Source organism: Chiloscyllium plagiosum, unplaced genomic scaffold (assembly GCF_037043375.1).
Source record: "Chiloscyllium plagiosum isolate Xiang-an unplaced genomic scaffold, Cpla_swu_hap1 HiC_scaffold_1, whole genome shotgun sequence".
Lineage (NCBI taxonomy): Eukaryota > Metazoa > Chordata > Chondrichthyes > Orectolobiformes > Hemiscylliidae > Chiloscyllium > Chiloscyllium plagiosum.
This window is the reverse complement of record NW_028270139.1, coordinates 89502390-89524108: the sequence shown is the minus strand read 5'-3', so window position 1 is coordinate 89524108 and position 21719 is coordinate 89502390. Positions and strand designations below refer to the sequence as shown.

The 21719-nt window shown below is 42.3% G+C and overlaps 1 long non-coding RNA gene across 1 annotated transcript; it reads left to right on the top strand.

Moving 5' to 3' along the window:
* Positions 1–2160: 2160 nt before the first annotated feature.
* LOC148152157 (uncharacterized) lies at positions 2161–21302 on the top strand. The gene is made up of 3 exons (XR_015758603.1): positions 2161–2375; positions 2486–2599; positions 21233–21302. It is a non-coding gene; the product is annotated as an uncharacterized LOC148152157 (long non-coding RNA).
* Positions 21303–21719: the final 417 nt, after the last annotated feature.

Genomic DNA, 21719 nt, shown 5'->3' with positions numbered 1-21719 from the left:
CAACCGCAACAAGGACAGAACGCACCTGGTGCTCACCTTCCACCCTACCAACCTTCGCATAAACCAAATCATCCGCCGACATTTCCGCCACCTCCAAACAGACCCCACCACCAGGGATATATTTCCCTCCCCACCCCTCTCCACCTTCCGCAAAGACCGTTCCCTCCGTGACTACCTGGTCAGGTCCACGCTCCCCTACGACCCACCCTCCCATCCTGGCACTTTCCCCTGCCACCGCAGGAACTGTAAAACCTGTGCCCACACCTCCTCCCTCACCTCCATCCAAGGCCCTAAAGGAGCCTTCCACATCCATCAAAGTTTTACCTGCACATCCACTAATATCATTTATTGTATCCGTTGCTCCCGATGCGGTCTCCTCTACATTGGGGAGACTGGGCGCCTCCTAGCAGAGCGCTTTAGGGAACATCTCCGAGACACCTGCACCAATCAACCAAATCGCCCCGTGGCCAAACATTTCAACTCCCCCTCCCACTCTGCCGAGGACATGGAGGTCCTGGGCCTCCTCCACCGCCGCTCCCCCACCACCAGACGCCTGGAGAAAGAACGCCTCATCTTCCGCCTCGGAACACTTCAACCCTAGGGCATCAATGTGGACTTCAACAGCTTCCTCATTTCCCCTTCCCCCACCTCATCCTAGTTTCTAACCTCCAGCAACACGATCCCCTGACTTGTCCGGACTTGTCTGACCTGCCCAGCTCCTTTTCCACCTATCCACTCCACCCTCTCCTCCCTGACCTATCACCTTCATCTCCTTCCCCACTGACCTATTGTATCTATGCTACTCTATCCCCACCCCCACCCTCCTCTAGCTTATCTCTCCACGCTTCAGGCTCTCTGCCTTTATTCCTGATGAAGGGCTTTTGCCCGAAACGTCGATTTTGCCTGTCCTCGGATGCTGCCTGAATTGCTGTGCTCTTCCAGCACCACTGATCCAGAATCTGTTTTCCAGCATCTGCAGTCATTGTTTTTACCTCTGAAATGTTAACTTTGATTTCTCTGCACACAGGATGCCAGACCTGCTGAGCTTTTTCAGCAACTTCTGTTTTTGTTTCTAATTTACAGCATCCACAGTTCTTTCAGTTTTTATTTTGTAAATTGAGTTGGTGTGGAATTTGCCCATGCAATCGAGTGTGTAGAATAGGGAGCTGGCTAGGATGCCTTGTAGGGTATAGGGTTGAGGGTTATAGTGGGGCAGCTGTGGTCGATTATCCTTCTGTGGTCTGTTGGTCAGGAAGTCAACAATCGAGTTACAGAGGTGGGGAGCAGAGATTTAAGTCCTGGAGTTTGGAGATGAGTTTATTTGGAATTATGGTGATGAAGGCAGGGTTATAATCAATAAGTAGGAGCCTGACATGGGTATCCTTATTGTCCAGATGTTCCAATGGTGAGTGTAGGGTCAGGGAGATGGCAGCCACTGTGGGCCTGTTCCATTGCTCAGTGAATTACAAGGGCTGGAGTCCAGGGGACATCCATTGAAATGATGTAGCAAGCCATTAGTTGGAAAACCTGTGTGCCAAGGAAACTAGTTAAAGATTGAACAACTTCCCGACAAAGCCAGAGCCTCCAGTAACAAGTTTAGAACCAGTTTGAAACCAGTGGCCTGAAAGCTGATTATAAATTAAAATTCCATTCCAGTTAAGTGGTTCCATTCAATTAATGCAGCAATGAAGAGAAAAACAATCTGAATGTACACTAAATTAAGGCTCCACATAAACATCGAGTTGAAAGCTTTTAAACCTTTTTAATTGCTGCCTAAAATCTAAAATCTACATGTTAGCTCTCCACAAGTGTGACCAGCTCTTTCTTGGGTTGTTTATAATGCTGTATCTCATGTCCAGCAATCTCCTTGTCAGCTTCAGGGCAGTTTCTTTAGTTCTAAATCAGTCAAGCAATGGCCCATTGTATTCTGGCTGATTTAGAAACAAGACTGCATGAAACACATTAAGTACATTTTCTCCGAGCTCCTTCTGACTTGTTTAGGAATAGTAGAACACACAAATGGATTTTGAAAAAAATAACTGCAGTTAATATGGATGAAGGCACAATATACTGAAAATGCAATTTTTATTTTTACATATTCTATGATATGATGTATATCTTTGATAAGATATATATTTGCATACATCCTATGGCAAAATACCCTATCAGGTTATGTAACAAATGAACACCGCTGTTGTACTGAAAAAGACTGAAAACTGATCAGGCTGGAGCATTCAGACCATTGCGTCATCAAACATTTTTGTTACATATGATCCAAGGGAGATGAAACTGAAGGGAAACCAGCCCTTTCCTTCCCTTGACTGCCATTGATTGAAATGCTTTAAAACTTCAAATATGTTTAACTGTTGATAAAGGTTAAAAGTATTCCTACAAAATACTGTACAGAAATTTCACTTACTGAGATTTTAAAATCTGTTTATCTTAGTTTATTTTCTATCTTATTTTCTCAATGTTCTTTTTTCAGGCAACCAACTCAAAATGTACAAACACAGCACCACGCCAAATCATGGTACCCCTCCGTGTCCCCATGCCAATCCCAAACCTCCACCAGCAATGCTCCTGAGCCATTCACTGGGAGGTGAGTGAGAATTGTGTGGGAGTAATTTGCCCATGAAATTTGTCTCTTCATAGAAAAACATATTCTGCTGATTGCATATTGAAATTTATGGTGTGGGCCTGGTGAATTGTGCTTTTCTCCTAATACTTGGTGATTTTAGAACATACAGAGGAGAGAACAGGCTGAGCTAAGTTGCTGCTTCATGCTGAATCCTATTATTATTAAGGCAAAAAGACAATCAATCCCTTGTATTAAGAAAGAACAAACAGGAATGCAACTTGACAGAATGTTTTGTGATTCATAGACAAGTAAGGAAGACCGCAGGGAGGTTTGCTTCCTTTTGCAACAGATACACCTGCTAAGGTTGTTACTTTTGCTGTCAGACAAAGCAAAGAATCTGTAAATCTCACAGCAAATTGAAGGTGATTAGCTTCGTACCTAGCAGTTCATGGAAGCAATGATTAGACTGTTCTAAACAGGCAGAAAAATAATGTTACTAAAGACAATGCAATTGTCAAAAAAAGTCCAGATATTATTTTACACAGATATTCTAAAAGGTTCTCTGATGTTTAAAGAAACCTTCATAACTTTATTTACAATGAAGAAAACTAGAGGCAATGCACTGATATAGGTGCAATGATGTAAAATGAAGTTTGACTTTGTTTTCTAAGAAATTCCATAAATTTTCTCTGTCATGATGATGAATCAGAATCCCAAAGGGGATGTAGTGAACTTTTAATTCCATGTGTGTGTTTTTGGAATGGATAATGAGTGGCTACATACCCCACCTGCAGGGAGCTAGCTCCTGCAGACATGTTTGCATTTTTGTACTTAACATTTCCAGAGTTATAAAAGATTAAAAACTGATTGCAACTGTTGCTCTGTGTGCGTGTTTGTGGTCTGACGCACTGGTGTGTGAACTAGCGTGTTATGAAGATGTTTGTGTGTTTGAACACAACTATTTCATACCCCTGCTCTCCAGGTAAAGAAAGGGCACCACACTCTCACAGTTGAATTCTTACAACCAGTCACCATCAAAAATAACCAGGATGAAAGAATTCCAATAAACCTGCAAAGCCAAGAATCTCAAAATACACTGGTCAACTACCAATGTGATACCACCCACAGCAACAATTGCAATGCTTTACCATCTAATTTTCATGAACAGCTGAGAAACTGATCCAAACATCTTCTTTTAAACTTTTGGCTTTTTTGGACTCAATTCTTATTCCTAATCTGTTACCTTGTGTGTTGTGTTATTATAGTAACAAATAAATGCACTGTCATGGCTATTGTGATGCAGTGGTAGTGTCCCTAGCCCCGGACCATGAGGCCCAGGTTCAAGTCTTACCTGCTCCAGAGGTGTGTAATAACATCTCGGAGCAGTTGGATTACAAAAATAGGTAAAATAAACCTACTCTTTTACTAACTCAAAAGCCAGGTCAAATTGGGTCATTTTAAAATAGAAGTCATTTGGTCTGGGAGAAAGGTAACCACAAGGAAAGGGATTCTTTCTGAATTAATCTTGTTGTGAGGGTTAAGCTTGTTGTGACTAACTGAGAGGGCAGGTGGATGAAAAAGTGCCCTCCTTACCCAAGAGTTTGATTTGGTGTATCTTGAGTGGAACCTTAGCAACTAAGGGAACTTGCTTAGAGACTGGTCATAACAAATTTGGGGCTCTGTTTGTTATCTCAATGTCAGGAGTAACTTGCCGCATTTTTCATTTATTGACCAAGCCTTAAGGTGAGATTTTCACAAGGCAGCTGTAAATTCCCAATTAAGAAGGATTATTTATTGTTAAACACCTTATTAATGGTCCAATCTGCCTCATTAGTATTCAGCTTCCTCTGCTACCAAATGCACCAAATAAACTGGATGTCATGAAACCTTGAAATGAAGAATAGAACAGGTACCTGGTGACTGCTGGCTGTAAAGAACCTTCATGTTGCTTAACACTCAATAAGACTTCAGGACATGATCCATGGGCACCCCTCATTCAAAGATGTTGGCATCCAAGATTTGCCAACTCCTCACAGTCCTCATGACGTCGCTCCGATCCACTTACAAGATGCTTATGAAGCATTGTAGAGTGCACCAGCAACTAGCATTGAAAGACTGCTTCAAAGATTGGACCAGACTACATTTCAGTGCTGCTCATTTGCTCTTTAGATTTGATTCCCTACAGAGTGGAAACAGGCCATTTAGCCCAACAGGTCCATACTGACCATCCAAAGAGTAACTCACCCAGACCTATTTCCCTATATTTACCCCTGTCTAATGCACCTAACATTATAGACAATTTAGCCTGGCCAATTCACTGGCCTGCACATCTTTGGTCTGTGGGTAGAAACCCATGCAGATACACAGGCAGTCATCGAGGCTGGAATCAAACCCAGATCCTTGGCGCTATGAGGCAGCACCGCTAACCACTGAGCCAGCGTCTCTTTATGCTTATTCATTTAAAAGCTATCTGCATGCTCACAGCATCCATGCCTTGCCAATTCAGCCAGAGCTTAGAAACTAACAATGCTACCAAATTGACATGCTCTTTTACATAGATGCAGAGACAGGCTACACAGACAGAAAGGGGAAACGTATCATCCCTCATCACTCAGAAGCCCAATTATTTTGAGTATCTCATCTGGAACCGTAATAAATGGGGAACTTCATCCCTGGACTGGTCATAGCAAAAGTATTCTGTACAAGAAATAGGGAAATGGTCTGTACCTAAATCTCAAGTCCTTGCACTGAAATGGATGAAAGGCCTTTGTATGAAACATTGGCCTTCATTTCTCATTGGCCCCATTGTGTCGGGTTTGGAGAAGGAAGTGGACAGGAGGATGTGGGGAAGTGAGATCGGAATATCTCCCAAGCACATTTCTGTCAAGGGATCTCTGAGGTGGCAGTGAAAGGTGGAAGCAGGATCATTTGCAGGAGATTCTGGAACCCAAAATGTATGAATGGGCCTGGCCCTATGTCACAATACTCTGGAACTTGATAATGGCCTATGTTGAGCATTGTAGAGAAGTCAAGGAGGTTGAGAGGAGATAATGCCCACGGCCATGATACCCCCCAAGATGTTTCTCTTCACTTGATTTAGAACGTCTTGCTGGTGTGAGAGCCTGGACACCAGACTTGATTGTTTCAAATAGTGGAAGCTACAGGAACAATGGGTGAGAAGCTGAGAAATGCTACACAGTCAAGAACTTTTAATTATACCATGCCCAAATTCCAAAGACTGTCATTGTCTGACTTGCCACTGAAGGAGTAGTCTTAATCATATGCGTGAATCAAGCTTGTCTATTTTCCACATTATTTTTAATGTCTTATGCTTTTGCATTGGTAGAATTTTTTAAAGTTCCTGATTCCTCAGTCTCATTAGACTCAATATTTGACCAGAAGACCACAGGGGACATCCAGAAGTTTTTTGGAGCTCTGAAGATTTTTTTTGTAGGGGCTGAAGCAGCCAGAAACATTCTTTCTCTTGAAAATAAATTGCTTAAGTGATCACATTTCCCAGGTTCATTACAACTTGGGCAAAACAAGGAAATATTTTCTAGTATCTGGAGAAATGCCAAGGGAATAATAATAACAAACCTGTATTTCACGTCTCTAATATAAAAACAAATTCCATGGCATTCTAGTCATAAGAAAAGGAGAGATTAAGAGTTTGGACAAAGTTGGGTTTTGAGATAGTTAGATGAAGGATATATGGCATTAGGACTGCCACTTGTAGAATTGATAAATTCCAACAAAGGTGGTTGGACGAAGGAACATGTTTCTATTCTGTAATCTCTACATAATTCTTGGAGGTTACAGTGATTGAATTTGATATGAGGCCTTGTATGATTTGAAAGCAAGGTACAGACATTTATTGGGGCCCAAATGATGTGTGCTATGGCAAGGAATGTGAAGCATCCAGCAGTCAGTCACAACTTGCTACATCTTTTAACTAAGTACCAAATGTTGAAATGAGATTCAGTTCTGAATAAGAGTTAATGAACTGAATTTGTTTTATTGTCACATGTACTGACATGAGTGCAGTGAGAAATGTACAAGCCTCCACTTACGGCGCCAACTTAAGTATAACGGTGCCTAGATAAAGATTTTTCAGTACAAACTCTAAGGGAAAAAAGAAGAAAAATTAATCAAATAAATCGACCTTCAAAAGTGCAAAATCGCAGTAATAAATTAGAAAAATAAAGAAATAAAATACTCAGAATAACAGTCCTTCCAGGATAGTATAATTTTCAAAAAATTTAAAAAGAGATATGAGTCCGCCTCACAGCTCTGGGCTCAAAGTCCTAATACCCCTGCTATAGAATCCCGGGATGTTCCCCACATTGCCGAAGAAAAGTGACATGGAGTTACAGACCGACACTGAAGCCGCCACAAGGAGTCCCACACCGCCGCCAATGAAAACCGCCATCGAATATGCTGAAAAGGAATCCCACACCGCTATTTGGAATCCCGGGCCTTGACCCAGCCACAAGGAACAGCCAGATCCATGATACATTCTCCAAAACAGCAGCCTCCTGAAACCACCCTCCTCTATGGCATTTAATCTGGCAGGAGCCTCTGAGGGTGTTGCTATCATGGGATCCAGGTTAACAGCCGCCAACTTCACTGACTCACCAACATATGTTGCCAAACCTACTGAAGTTCTTCAACCTTTCCTCTCTTTGTTATATGCTTTATGCTGCTGTTTTGTAGTAAATCCATGAGCAGTTTACTCCAAGGACAAGTTATTGCTGCCAAACAGAAGCGTGTTTTGCTTCCCATACAAATGAGTAATGAGATATTTGAGTTTCAGTGGTGGTGTAGTTCCAGGTATGTCGGCTGTATGTCTCAAAGATCAGTGCATCGTATCGACCATTCCATTGACCAGTACTTGTGAGCCTTTACAACAATAGGTACACCATTAGATGTGATTCTGTTATTTCAAATCATTCCTTAAATAACCCTGGACTCTGCTAAAAATTACACTTGAAATAAATTTTGTATTATCAGTTGTGCTGAAATATAATGCATTTGCACATGGTAATTTGTGAAATTATATATATTAATACATAAAACTCTGTCTTTTGCTTTCATTTTCACTTATTTTCCTCCTATTTTATCCAGAAGTGCTTTTACATGCTACAAACACTTATTTTACCCCTCACCTAATCACCTGTGTTTTCTTTTATCTATTAACCACCAGCAGTAAATCACCCATGTTTTCCAATTGAATAATGCACACACAAAGCTCATTAAGGGCAATGCAAACCATTGAAGGTGAGGGAGGGGGAAGGGGGGCTGGGTTAAAATGGAGTTGGGAACTTACTTGTGTTGTTCCTTGTTCTTGTAGGTGGTAGTGGTCATGGATTTCTGCAGTGCTGTACATGGCACGCACTGTTGCTACTGTATGTCAGTGATGAATGTTTGAGGATGTGGTGCCAGCTGTGGCCTATATGATGTCAAGCTTTTTTGAGTGCTGTTGGAGGTTCAATTATACAAGGGAGTAAACCATCACACTCCTGATTTGTGTCTTGTTACGGTGCACAGGCTTTCGACAGTTGGGAGTTGAGTTACCTTCTGCATTCCTAGTGTCTGACCTGCTCTGTATTTATATATCCAGTGCAGTTCAGTTTCAGGTCAATAGTTATCCTTAAGCTGTTGTTCGATTGTGTGAGCGTTTTACTGCTGAAGGGGTATGCAGTGGGGATGGGTTACCTAAAGTTGAGAAGAATGCGACTGTTAGGAATGGTAGGGTTCAGCTTTCACATGAGTGCTGCATCTACATTGGATGTGGCCCTATGGGATTTACTCCTATCTTGCATGTCAGAGATGAGCTTTCAAAGATATTCAGCTTTTATGACTACACTTTAGTATAGTGCAAGAGGTGGAAAACAATTGTAGTTACAATTCCAAGGTCCCTCATATTGAGTGCTGGAAGCAGACAGAATGGTTTAGGCGCATTGAGAAAACATTGGCCTCTGGAACATTGTTGTTGGCAAAGGGAAGAAGCAAGATCTGGACAGGCCATAGAGTCATAGAGGACAAAAACAGACCCTTCCGCTCAACACGTCCGTGTTGACTCGGTATCCTAAACTGAGCTAGTTCTACTTGTCTGCATTTGGCCCATATCCCTCTGAACCTTTCCCATCCATGTACCTGACCAAATGTCATTTAAATATTATAATTGTACTTGATTCTACCACTTCCTCTGGGTGTTCATTCCATATATGCACCACCCACTGTGTGAGAAGATTGCCTCTCAGATCCCTTTTCAAATTTTTCCCCTCTCACCTTAAACATATTGCCTCTAGTTTTGTACTCCCCCAACCTGGCAAAAAATTATCTTGGCTATTCACCTTATCTATGCCCCTCTTGATTTTATTAACCTTTATGAAGTCAGCCCTCAGCCTCCTACACTCTAAGGAGAAAGTCACAGCCTATCAAGCCTCTCTTTATAAGTCAAACACTCCTGTCCCTGTAAACCCTTGTAATTCTTTTTCGCTCCCTTTCCAGTTCAATAACCTAATCCTTCCTATAACAGGATGACCAGGATTATATGCAGTACTCCAAATGTGGCCTTACTAATGTCTTGTGCAGCCACAACATGACATCCTGACTTCTGTTCTCAGTGCTCTGACTGATGAAGCCAAGCATGCCAAATGTTGTTCTCACCACCCTGTCTACCTGTGACAACACTTTCAAGGAACTATACGTCTGCACCCCCAGACCTCTCTGTTTGACAACACTCCCCAGGGCCCTACCATTAACTGTGTAAGTCCTGCCCTGATTTGCCTTACCAAAATGCAACACTTCGCATTTATCTAAATTAAATTCCATCTGCCATTCCTCAACCCATTGACCCAGTTGATCAAGATCTCATTGTACTCTTAGATGACCTTCTTTACTCTCCACTATATCAACTATTTTGCTGTCATTTGCAAACTTGCTAACCTTGCCTCCTATATTCTCATCCAAATCGCCAATATAAATGACAAATAACAGTCGACCCAGAACTAATCATTGTGGTAGATCATTGATCACAGCCCTCCAGTCTGAATAACAACCCTCTACCATCAACCTCTGGCTCCGACCATCAAACCAATTTTGTATCCAGTTGCTAGCTCTCCCTGGATCCCATGTGACCTAATCAATGCACCATATGGAACTTTCTTGAAGGCCTTTTAAGTCTGTGTAGACAAAGTCTACCGCTCTTCCTTTATCTATCTTCTTGTTCACCTCTTCAAAAACTTGCACAAAGCCATACTATCGTAATTCAGTCTTTGCCTTTCCAAAGAATTACAAGGGTGTTACAGGGACTGGAGTGTTTGACTTATGTCTTTTATAATCCTTTCCAACAACTTACACACCAGTGACATTAGGTCTGTAGTTTCCTGGCTTTTCCTTGCAGCCTTTTCTAAATGACACATTCGCCACCCTCCAGTCTTCTGTTGTCTCAGTTTTGAACAACATCAATTGTACAGGCAAGTACATGCCTTCATATTGCATGGGAATGGTTAATATTAATATAAATTACAGCATGAGAAATATTATAAAGTAAGCACAGGCGCTAGACTGGGAAAGCAGCTGGGGAAAAGGAGGAGACAAGTTGCTTGCCATGAAGTCTTGTTTGTTGTAGCTATAACTGGAATGTTTAAAGAGAATTTTGCTATGCCTTATATCCAAGTCAGGCAGAGAGTTAGAAAAATCTCATTTCAATATAAACAATGAAGACAATGATCCCACACCACCATTGGCAATTGATATTCAAGCAACATATTTGCTGTACCTTTTGGCAACAGCTGACTTAGCAAATATCCAACATCACTGCAGTTCTGTAGACTTTATGCAAAGCATCCTCCTGTTTAACCTAAAGCTTGTTCCCTGCTCTTTGGATGGTACGATTACACAGCAGCTGGTGATGCTTTTGGAAACTTTGGTTGGACTGGTGAGCAATACCTCACCTGAGCAGCACAAACAACAAAATGGTTGCTTCAATATCCCCTTACTGTGCTTGATGGTAATTTGGCAATAGATGGGTATCATTGTTTCTGTGTTGAGTGCTCCTGTGGGGCTTTTAATTAAGGTCATCTGCTTTAGCTGAAAATATTAGTTCTGGTCTCCAACAAAACCATCTGTTTGTTCTCTCGGGATCTTCAAATAATGAAGGCAATGTGAATTGTAGCATGATGAACACATTCTGGCATTTTCTCAGACAACAGGCTTTAATGTGTAGGATCACATTTCTGTGGTGAGAAAAGACCTGCAATTTTCTGCTGTGGGATAACTTCCTGTTCTCTGTATATTGGAGTCAACGGGTGGAGGTTTGATGGAATACTAACCAGGTGGCCAAAATTCTCAAGTCTTTCAGTTTGTGTCTGATTTCTACTGGAAAAGAAGAAAGATTTCTCAGGCAAATGTATTGTCAGTCACATCTTTTATAGGAGAATGAAGAATGGCTTATTGGCTGCCTGTTCTCTTTCTGTGGCCAAGAATGTTCCTGTGGCACAGAACCTTTATTATGTAAGCTATCCTTCATAGCTATGGGTAGAATATTTCCAGTCCTTGTCTATAAATCAATCAGCAGCAAGTCAAGTGGAAGTGCTGACAATAGGCACCTTGCCACAATTCTAAGGTGCATAACCTATAAACAAATATCTTGGATACTGAAATGTCTTAGCACATGGAAAAGAGTTGTCTTCTCAGATATCGATCCTTATCAGTTCATGCATCACTATAGGGGGCTTTCTTTGCTGCAGTTTGAACTGCAGCCATCAATTGGCAAGATTACAGGAAAGAGTTTCTTAGTTAACAGAAGACTTCCACAAAAATGCAAATGTGTGGCAGCACAGAAAAGTACCCAGGAGAAAGTGAGGACTGCAGATGCTGGAGATCAGAGCTGAAAATGTGTTGCTGGAAAAGCGCAGCAGGTCAGGCAGCATCCAAGGAGCAGGAGAATCGACGTTTCGGGCATGAGCCTGAAGAAGGGCTTATGCCTGAAACGTCGATTCTCCTGCCCCTTGGATGCTGCCTGGCCTGCTGCGCTTTTCCAGAAAAGTACCCAAGATGTTTACTGTACAAAGAGACAATTACTCCTTCAAACAAAACAGATTCAACAGTGAATGAAATAAAAGTAACCTGGTTTTAACAGTCAGTCAAATCAAGGCAGGCCCAGTTCACTTGCACACCATTGTAGTGTCGTCCACATTGGTTGGGAGCAGAGGGGCTTTGGTACCTTCTTTGAGCATTACACCTTGATCCTTGCCTCACCTTTAAAATTGTTATTCTTCACTCCTGTGCCCAAGGTGCATCCTAGATTCTCAGAAATATAGCTTCTATTGATCAACTGTCACAACTGCAGTCTCAATCCATTTCCCAATAAACTGTTGATTATCCAATCTTCTTTTCTACTCCCCATTCAAGGTGACATTGCTTTAATAAAATCACCTTATCCTCTTCCTCAAACCCCTGCCACCAAGCATTCCACTACCTGGGAAAGACGTGGTTGAGCTGAAAATGTGTTGCTGGAAAAGCGCAGCAGGTCAGGCAGCATCCAAGGAACAGGAGAATCGACATTTTGGGCATAAGCCCTTCTTCAGGAGAAGGGCTTATGCCCGAAACATCGATTCTCCTGTTCCTTGGATGCTGCCTGATCTGCTGCGCTTTTCCAGCAACACATTTTCAGCTCTGATCTCCAGCATCTGCAGCCCTCACTTTCTCTCAAAGGCGTGGTTGAGCAGATTTTTAAAAAAATCTCAATTTTCCATTCTGTTCCAGCCCATTTCAGATATTTTCTTGCTAGCACAAGAACACTGGCTTCACTTAGATAAACCCCTCATGGCTGAATGCTAATTAAGATCCGACCTAATAAAGAAGTGGCATTGGAATGGGGACCGGAAGGGAGCAGCTGGTGTACCCAGGCCTCATATCATATTCTTGTAGACGTCAAAGTCGCAGATGCTGACAAATTGTGAGTTATTTTGTGTGGACAAGAGAGTATTCCTTGGACAAGAAGAGATGAAGGATTGAGGTGTCTCCTCCAGTGTAGAAAAGGAAGATGATAGTCTCAACATGGTCCAACAGGATGCTAGCAGACTGAAAGAAGCCACAGTGACAATCAGACATGCCGGTGGAAATCTTATTGTTAACAAACTCCAAAATGAGCAAGCTACACATATCTTTTAACCTTTTTAAAAAATCTACTTGCTGGGAGGCTTTTGCTCATCTACACAGCTTTATTTACTGGATTACATTTCTGTATTATTTATCTGTTTTACTATATTAATAATGTAATTGTTTTGCAATCATTCATGGGATGTGGGAGCCATTGGTGAGGTCAGTATTATTTCCCATCCTGAACTGCCCTTGAGAAGGTGGCATTGAACTGCCTCCTTGATCCACTGCAGCCCATGTGAATGGAGGACTTCATCTCCATAAGAACTTTGTAGTGGCCATACTTTTTGATACTGTCATCGAAGCATCTGCTCCAGGAATATTCGTGAGGACGAGTCAAGTATATTTTTCCCTCTTGTTGGTTCCTTCTCCAGACCCTTTCTAACAATTATGTCCTTTAGGATTTAGACAGCTCAGTAGTGGGGATGTCAATCCACAGTTTGTGATGGACATTAAAATCACATAGCCAAACTATTAGAATTTGAGTAATGAATAGAAAGGTCTACTTATTGCACTATTTTCCTGTGGCTGCACCAACACAACATTACGTATTCCCACAGTGCCGTGTTCCCAGAAGGAAGCATGATTGTGGGCCTTAATTAATGGGCAAGATAACTCCAAACAATTTCCTCCTGTCCTTTTGAGAATATAGAGGGCCCTGGCATGCTGACCATCCAATGTACAGGTGTGGATGCCCTTTCTTGCTCCATCCTTGATCTGATCTGCTAAGGGGGAGGTTGAGCAGCTGGGCAGCTCTGGATTGTTCTCAGAACTGGATGTCTGGCTGGTGCTGCACTTCAGTGTGAGTACCCAATGACTCCTTGGAAAGAGAGAAGTGATGGTCCTTCTGGCCCCTTGCCTAGACATTGCTGTACTGTATCCTTGGCGAGAATGAATTTTTGTGCAGGTCTGAGCTTGTGTCGAAACCAATGTGTGTATTTCAGGACTTCAGTTTCCAAGGCGATTCATATCCTTCTGTGAAAATATTCAAGAACCAACCTACTAGGGCCCTGACAATGGACAAATTATGGACAGATTTCTCTATCTTTTGATTTTTGTCTAGTGAGAGCCTCTGGCATCACTCCTCTTGCCAAGACCCTCCTCTCAGATCAAGGTCCATGGTATAATCAAAGGTCAGTGCATGTAGGGTTCACCTATGTGCACTGACATGCCAGTTATGATCAAGTCTAGAGATTTTATCATTGCCATCGTGATGAGGAGATGCCTAGTCTCCAGCGATCCTCTGAGGGTCAAAGCTAGGGTGTTGTTTTCTCTGGTGGTGGTGAACCTGTGCTTGTGATGTGCCCAGGAGAATGAGTCTCTGAGCTTCATTTGGCTTGCGCCCCTCCCCCTGCTGACTGTCTCTGTGGAGGAGCAGGGTATGAGTGAGTGCCTTCCTACAGTCTCCTCTACATTGTCAGTGCTGGTAGTGAAGGTGCTTGAGCTTTGAGGCTGAGGAGGGGTGGAGTCTCTGCAGAGAGGACACCTCCTCATCTTTTTGATGACTAGTACCTGGAAGGGTTAGAGAAAGATTTAGCTGCCGAATATTCACACTTCCTTAACTGTACAAACTCACATTTTCTGCACGTCTGACAACACAGCCTGAAGGTGTCCTCATTGACTTCCTGTGAGAGTCCCCTTTCTGCATTAGCACAGAAGTCCCCTGCCAGCTCAGCAGTCTGCTCTTCAAAGTGGATGAGGATGTGACAACTTGGTATCCTTTGGCCAGGAGGGAACCACTCCGTCCTGATGTCTGTGTTTTTGTTTGCAGTTGGACAAAGAGAGATGATGAATGTCTTTGCAGTGGTGCACAATCCCTTCAGAAAAATGCATAGCTTCTGACCCGAGTGAACAAACTGATTGGGGACTGGTGGAACGTGACAACAAGAAGTGACTTGTCCTACCAAACAGGCTCTGCACTGGCTCAGTTCGACTGAGTGTTCCTTGCAGTGTCAACTTCCAGTAAATCAATAGGCTCTTATCCTTGCAGAGCTCAGGACAGTGTGAATATCCTTCCTGCACCTGATCCAAGTTCTTTGGTGAACCCTACGTGCACTGACCTTTGATTATACCATGGACCTTGATCTGAGAGGAGGGTCTTGTGCTTTCATCCTGATGGAAGAGGACCTCCTGCTTTTCCTGGGCAACCCGGAGTAGGACTTCAAGTGTGGCTTTGCTGAACAATGGGGCCATTTCCTTCTTGTAGTGAGACTTCTCCAGGGTGAGTGGGGCTGAGCAACATAAGTTCCAGTGATCCTCTTGGTTTGGAATGAGTGAATGACTGTGCATCTTCCCTTTAAAACCGGGACCTGACCACAGAAGGTCCTGGCAGGGGTTAAAACATTTTGTCCACCCTTACCTCATCAAATTTACTGGTGTATTCATGCAAATAGTCATGTACTTTTGGGCAGCACAGTGGCTCAGTGGTTAGCACTGTTGCCTCACAGTGCCAGGGAGCTGGGTTCAATTCTACCTTCGGGCTACTGTCTGTGTAGAGTTTGCACATTCTCCCCATGTCTGCGTGGGTTTCCTCCAGGTACTTTGGTTTCCTCCCACAATCCAAAGATGTGCAGGTTAGGTGGATTGGCCATGCTAAATTGCCCATAGTGTTCAGGGATGCCTACGTTAGATGTATTAGTCAGGGGTGGATTACTCTTCGGAGGGTCAGTGTGGACTTATTGGGCCGAAGGGCCTGTTTCCACACTGTACATGCATATGTAAGGAACTTAAAAAATACAAGGCCATGTGAGAAATCTCTACCTACCTGGCCTGCCTCTGTGTTTAGGTTCAGTAATGCTGGATTTCGCCCAGCATTATTTCTTAGCCTAATAAGAGCTAGGGATTGATCTACTTAAATACAGCCTTAATATCAGTACCACAGCTACAACTCTTCATAACTTTGTCACTTTGATGAATGTACAGTAGTTATTAACTCAGCTAACAATATGCAAGATATTATGTCAAATCCAGTTAAAGTATAATTTTAAAAAATTACAGAAGCTGTAAAACCTTATAAAAGTGTCAATATTACAGATCACAATACAACACTGATTTTATTAAGTTCATAATTTACAAGTCAAAAGCATAAATTAATACTCTTGCATATATTCACATGAATGTTAGCAGGTTGCACTGTTTGTGGAGCCACTGTGTGTAAATATGTGTAGGCACTAAATACAAGGTCTATTCATGCCATCCAAGTGTCAGGCAATGACCAGTCCCAACAAAAGAATTAAACTATTTGCTCTTGATAATCAATGATATTTGCATCAACACGGTCACAATGGGAGTTAGCATTGACCAAAAATTAAATTGGAACAGCCATAAAAATATACCAAGGCCACAAGAGCACATCAGAGGCTAGGAATTCCCCCCCTAATGGCCATCTATGAATCCCAGGGACTGTAGCAGTTCAAAAAGGCAACTCATCATCCCCTCCTTGTGTGTAATATGCGATAGGCAAAAAAATGCTGGCATAGACAGCAAGACCTGCATTCCATGAATAAATAAATAACAAGAAAAAAGTCAAATACCCTTTAGAATGCAATCAAGTTTACATTTTCTAATTTCTAATGAGTATTTTTTTCATGGAATTCTTAACAAAATATAAGCAATGAATGAATTATTCCAATGATAAAGTGTGGAAGTACTGAAGGCAACTCACTTACGCCCATTGCAACCCAAACAAGTCTCACTATGAAAACAGAACACTGTTTTGAATGAAGTAATTAGTTCTGTTAATCCAGCCATTGACTGCTTCTTTGAATGGCTTAATATTTCTGACTAGAAAAACTGAGACAGCTTATTTTTCTCAATGGAGTAGACATTCTTTTTTTCAGTAAATTTTCATTAACGGGGTAAATGATAAAAAATTAATAAGGTGAGTAAACGACAGAAGTGCTGCTGTCAGATCCAGCACGTTGCAGCGCTTGATCTGATGGGTGAATGGCTGCTGTTGCAAATGTATTTGGAAAATTCAGCCACCTGAGGCATGGAAGTTCAAGTATACACTACAAATATCAAATACTTATGTTACTAGAGCTTCTAATTTGTATCGAACATATGTATCGAATTACTAACTGTAATAAATACTTCAGGATATGCTTTACTGGTTAGGGCACTGACGTGGCATAATTGAACACTTTAAATTTGTGAAGCTTACCTTTGGAAACATAAATATGCAGGAATCTTCACAACAGACACTTGTAGAAAAGATAAAAGCTGACAAGCGCCAATATTATATGTAGAAGCTTGCCCTACAGTATTTTTATCCAGCAAAGTCTTTCTAGGTGAGGCAGCGATTTAAAATGTGCTGTTATATGAATTGTTAGGAAATTGGCACTTGTTAATGAAGCTGCATAACTGATTTTAGCTGGATTATTCAGAGAATGGATTAAATTTTATTCTCCAGGTTGTTTTCTAGCAATTATGCAGCGGGAGGAGATCACAAAAAACAGGGAGAGTTGTGAGCCTGCAGAGGAATTTGAAAAGAGGGACTTGAGAAAGGAAAGTGAGGTTGGAAATGGTACTGCAATTTGCAAGGTTGATGAGGTCAAGAAACGTACTTTTTGAGAAGAGAAATGATGACAGCAAATTTGCAGGAGAGGGACAATACTTGAAGGAAGAGATACACTAACGTTGTCAGTGAAAGTTGGTACAAGGAGGAGAGGTTGGTGGGAAGCAGGTTTGGAGTATCAGATTAGGGGAGAATGAGATCACTCAAGATTGAGGTGGGGGGGGAGGAGTTGATGTTAGATAAGAAAGAAACTAGAGAAAGAGACAAGCAGGGTTAGGGAAGGGGACAGCAGGTTGAGTAGGTAACTTAGTAGAAAGGATGGATGAGCCAAAGGCAGTTGATTAGATGTTCTTGATTTTTGAGACAAAAAGTCCATGAGCTCCTGTCACTTGGAGGAGAGCATAGAGAAGATGGGAGAGGGGCTTAAACAAATGTGTACAGTCAAGACTAAAAGCTGTGGTTACCATTTGTATTCTAGGATAAGCAGTTTTGGTAGATGAGAGCTGGATCTGATAGTGTGTTAAATTGTCCAACCAGATCAGCTGGTGGTTAGTTTAATTGGTCATTTGTAATATTCTTTAGATGGAACAGTGATAAGAACTGTAGAATTAACATTCAGGTGAGAGAGAAAGTACTGATTTACTGGCAGCTAAAGGTGGAGCTCAGGGTGCTATTGAGGAAAGTAGAAGCAGAAATATGAAGGGCCAAAGACTCGACAGTTCGGAGTTTAAAAGTGCAGTTATAGAATCATAGAGTCATAAAGATGTACAGCACAGAAACAGACCCTTTGGTCCAACTTTTCTATGCCAATCAGATATCCCAACCAGAAAGAGGAATAATATTTTCCAGAATGGAGGTAGGGATAGAGTGTGGAAGGAGGATTTGTGTGGTGAGTGATATTAAGAATAATCGGACATAGATTTCTGTGTTTAAAAAAAACAGCCATTGAAGTTTCCAGTTCAGAAGGAAGCTTCTCAGTCCATTATGCTCTTTGTTAAAAACAATCCAAACAAATGACAGTGACCAGCATTTCCTGAGCTTCACGTATTTATCCCCTTAAAATTGCAATGGAGTCTGCTTCAACACTACCCCTTTATAGCTCCAACAATGCTCAGTGTAGTACTCCTCCTACCCTGTCACCTCACTCTCATTTACCATTCTAAATTGATGACCCTCAGAGAGTTATTATTGATAGGCAAAAAATGCTGGCCTTGTCAGCATCTCTCACATCCCATGAAAGAATACACAAATAATTAAGTATACTGATTATACACATCAAAATATAAAAGCTGAAAGAGAATGTCAGGAGGTAGCAACCATACAACTGTGGAGATGACAATCATTGCATCGAGACAAGAGGAAGCCCTTCCTCCTGTTCTGAGTATCGTCAAAGACTACTTTATTCGAAGATCAAAAAAGAAGTGGTTGCGGAGATAGTAAATGAATTGGTTTTAATTTTCAACAACTCCCTCAATTGTGAAAAGGTGCCATCAGATTGGAAAATAGTGAGCGTGACTCCTCTCTTCAAGAAATGAGGCAGGTAGAACCATAACTTTAGGCCATGTAGCTTAACCTCTGTCATAGGGAAGATATTGGAATCTATTATCAAGTAATTTATAACAGAATGCTTAGAAGTTCTCAACACAACCTGGCATAGTCAACTCGGTTTTGTGAAAGGGGAATTATGTTTGACAAAGATGTTGGGGTTCTTTGAGGAGGTCACAACCGATGTGGATAAAGGTGAACTTATTGAAGTGTCTGTTAGATTACAGAGGAGAAAGTGAGGTCTGCAGATGCTGGAGATCAAAGTTGAAACTTTATTGCTGGAACAGCACAGCAGGTCAGGCAGCATCCAGGGAACAGGAGATTCGACGTTTCGGGCACAGGCCCTTCTTCAGGAACCTTCTTAGAAGGTTCGGCCTGTGCCCGAAACGTCGAATCTCCTGTTCCCTGGATGCTGCCTGACCTGCTGTGCTGTTCCAGCAATAAAGTTTCAATTCTGTTAGATTACAGCCATTGGGAATGATGTCCTCACAGTTTTCTCTGCAGGACTGGTTACAAGATACTGCCAGCGTTCTATATGAACATCACTTGTGAAGACATTTGAGAAGGTGCCACATGTATGGTTGCTAAATTTGCTGAAGGCACAAAGATAGGAAAGAAAGTAAGTTGTGAAGGGGACATAAGAATTTGCAAAGGGATAGAGATGGGTTAAGTGAATTGGCAAAAAAATTGGGAAAAGGAGAATATTGTGGGAAAGATTAACTTTGACAAGAAGAACAGACAAAAGAGCGTATTATTTAAATGCAAAGTGATTAAAGAACTCTGAGGCACAGATCTGGACATCCTGGTGCATCAATCACAAAAGTTTGGTACACAAGTATAGCAAGTGATTGTGAAGGTAATTGGAATGTTGTAATTTACTGCAAAGAGAAAGGAATGTTAAAGCAGAGATGTTTACTACAGTTGGACACAGCATTAGTGAGATCACACCTGGATTTGTGTGTGCAGGCATTGTCTCCTTATTTAAGAGAGGGTTTAAAGGAATTATCAACAGATCTTAGAAGGTTCACGATTTATTTCTGAGATGGCATTGGAGGAGGCCCAGGACCTGCCCTTGGTGGAGTGTTGGGAGAAGTTGAAGTGTTCAGCCACAGGGCAGTAGGGTTGGTTGATGCAGGTGTCCAAGAGATGTTCTCTGAAATGATCCTCAAGTTGACATCCTGTCTCCCCAATGTAGAGGAGACCACATTGGGCGCAATGGATACAGTAGATGACATTTGTGGAAGTACAGGTAAATTTCTGTTGGATGTGGAAGGATCCTTTGGGGCTCTAGACGGAGGTGAAGGGGAGGGAGGGAGGTGTGAGTGCAGGTGAGAGTGCAGTAGCAGGGGAAGGTGCTGGGAATGGGGTGAGGGCTGGTTGGGGGGGGCGCGGACAAGGGAGTTATGGAGGGAATGGTCTCACTGGAACACCAATAGGGGTTGGGAGGGAAATATAACCTTCGAGGTGGGGTCTATTTGTAGGTGCGGAAGTGGCAGAGGATGATGCGATGAAGACGGAGGTTGGTGGAGTGGAAGGTGAGGACCGGGAAAGTTCTGTCCTTGTTGCTTTGGGAGGGGTGGGGTTCAAGGGTGGAGGTACAAGAAGTGAAGGGGATTGCCGACCCATGTGGGAGGGGAAATTGCAGTCTTTGAAGAAGGACGCCATCTGGGATTTTCTATGGTGGAATTGGTCATCCTGGAACAGATGCATCCAAGGCCCCAAAGGATCCTTCCACATCCGACAGAAATTTACCTGTACCTCCACAAATGTCATCCACTGTATCAGTTGCACCCGATGTGGTCTCCTCTACATCAGGGAGGCAGGACACCAACTTGCAGATCATTTCAGAGAATATCTCTGGGACACCCGCACCAACCCACCCCACTGCCCCGTGGCTGAACACTTCAACTCCCCCTCCCACTCCACCAAGGACACCTGCAGTCTTCAATTTCTCCCTCCTGATTCCTGAGATGAAGCATCATTTAATCAGGAGAGATTAGGTGGAAACATTGTACTTCAGAAGAATGAAAAGTTGAAATGTACAAATTCTTGAGAGGACGTGACACAGTGGATGCTGAAATGACCTAATTTGTTCGAGAGACTAGAACTCAGGGTGGCAGTTTAAAAATAAAGACTCACCCACTTAACACCAAAATGGAGGAGAAATCTTTGCATTCCAGTGTGTTTGCGAGTTTTTTTAGTTCTCTTCTACAGAGAGAGTGTTGGAGACAGAGTCATTGAATATCGTTAAGGCAGCAGTATTTAGACTAACACGAGTCAAAGGGCAATGGGATAAGTTGAGAAGTAGAGTAGTAGCCTCAGGAAGGTCAGTAATAATTTTATTAAATGGTTGAACAGTCTCAAAGGAATAGTGAAATAGCCTCCTTCTGCTCTTAATTCATATATTCATTGTTTGTAAACAGGAGGGACAATGCTGAAGTCCAGCTTGGATATCTGTGCAGAAACATAAATTTTAGCAAAATCATCAATGCTTCTGAGGACACAGTGAAAATACAGGTACATTTTCCCTGATTAACATTATATCACAATATGACATTGAGTATTGCCAGCAGGTTTGGGGCTACAGATGCCATTTACTGGGAAATAGCCATTTTCGTTCACTTCCTTCAAGGGCCTGGTTGAAATGCCATTTGGAAAGGTTGGTTATATGATCTTTCAGGAGAAAGTGAGGACTGCAGATGCTGAAGATCAGAGTCGAAAAGTGTGGTGCTGGAAAAGTACAGCCGGTCAGGCAGCATCCGAGGAGCAGGCGAGCAAGTGAGTTCTTCATCAGGAATGAGGGCAGCATGTACAAAGAGCTAATGCTCGAAACATCGACTCTCCTGCTCCTCAGATGCTCCCTGACTGGCTGTGCTTTTCCAGCACCACACTTTTCGACTCTATGATATT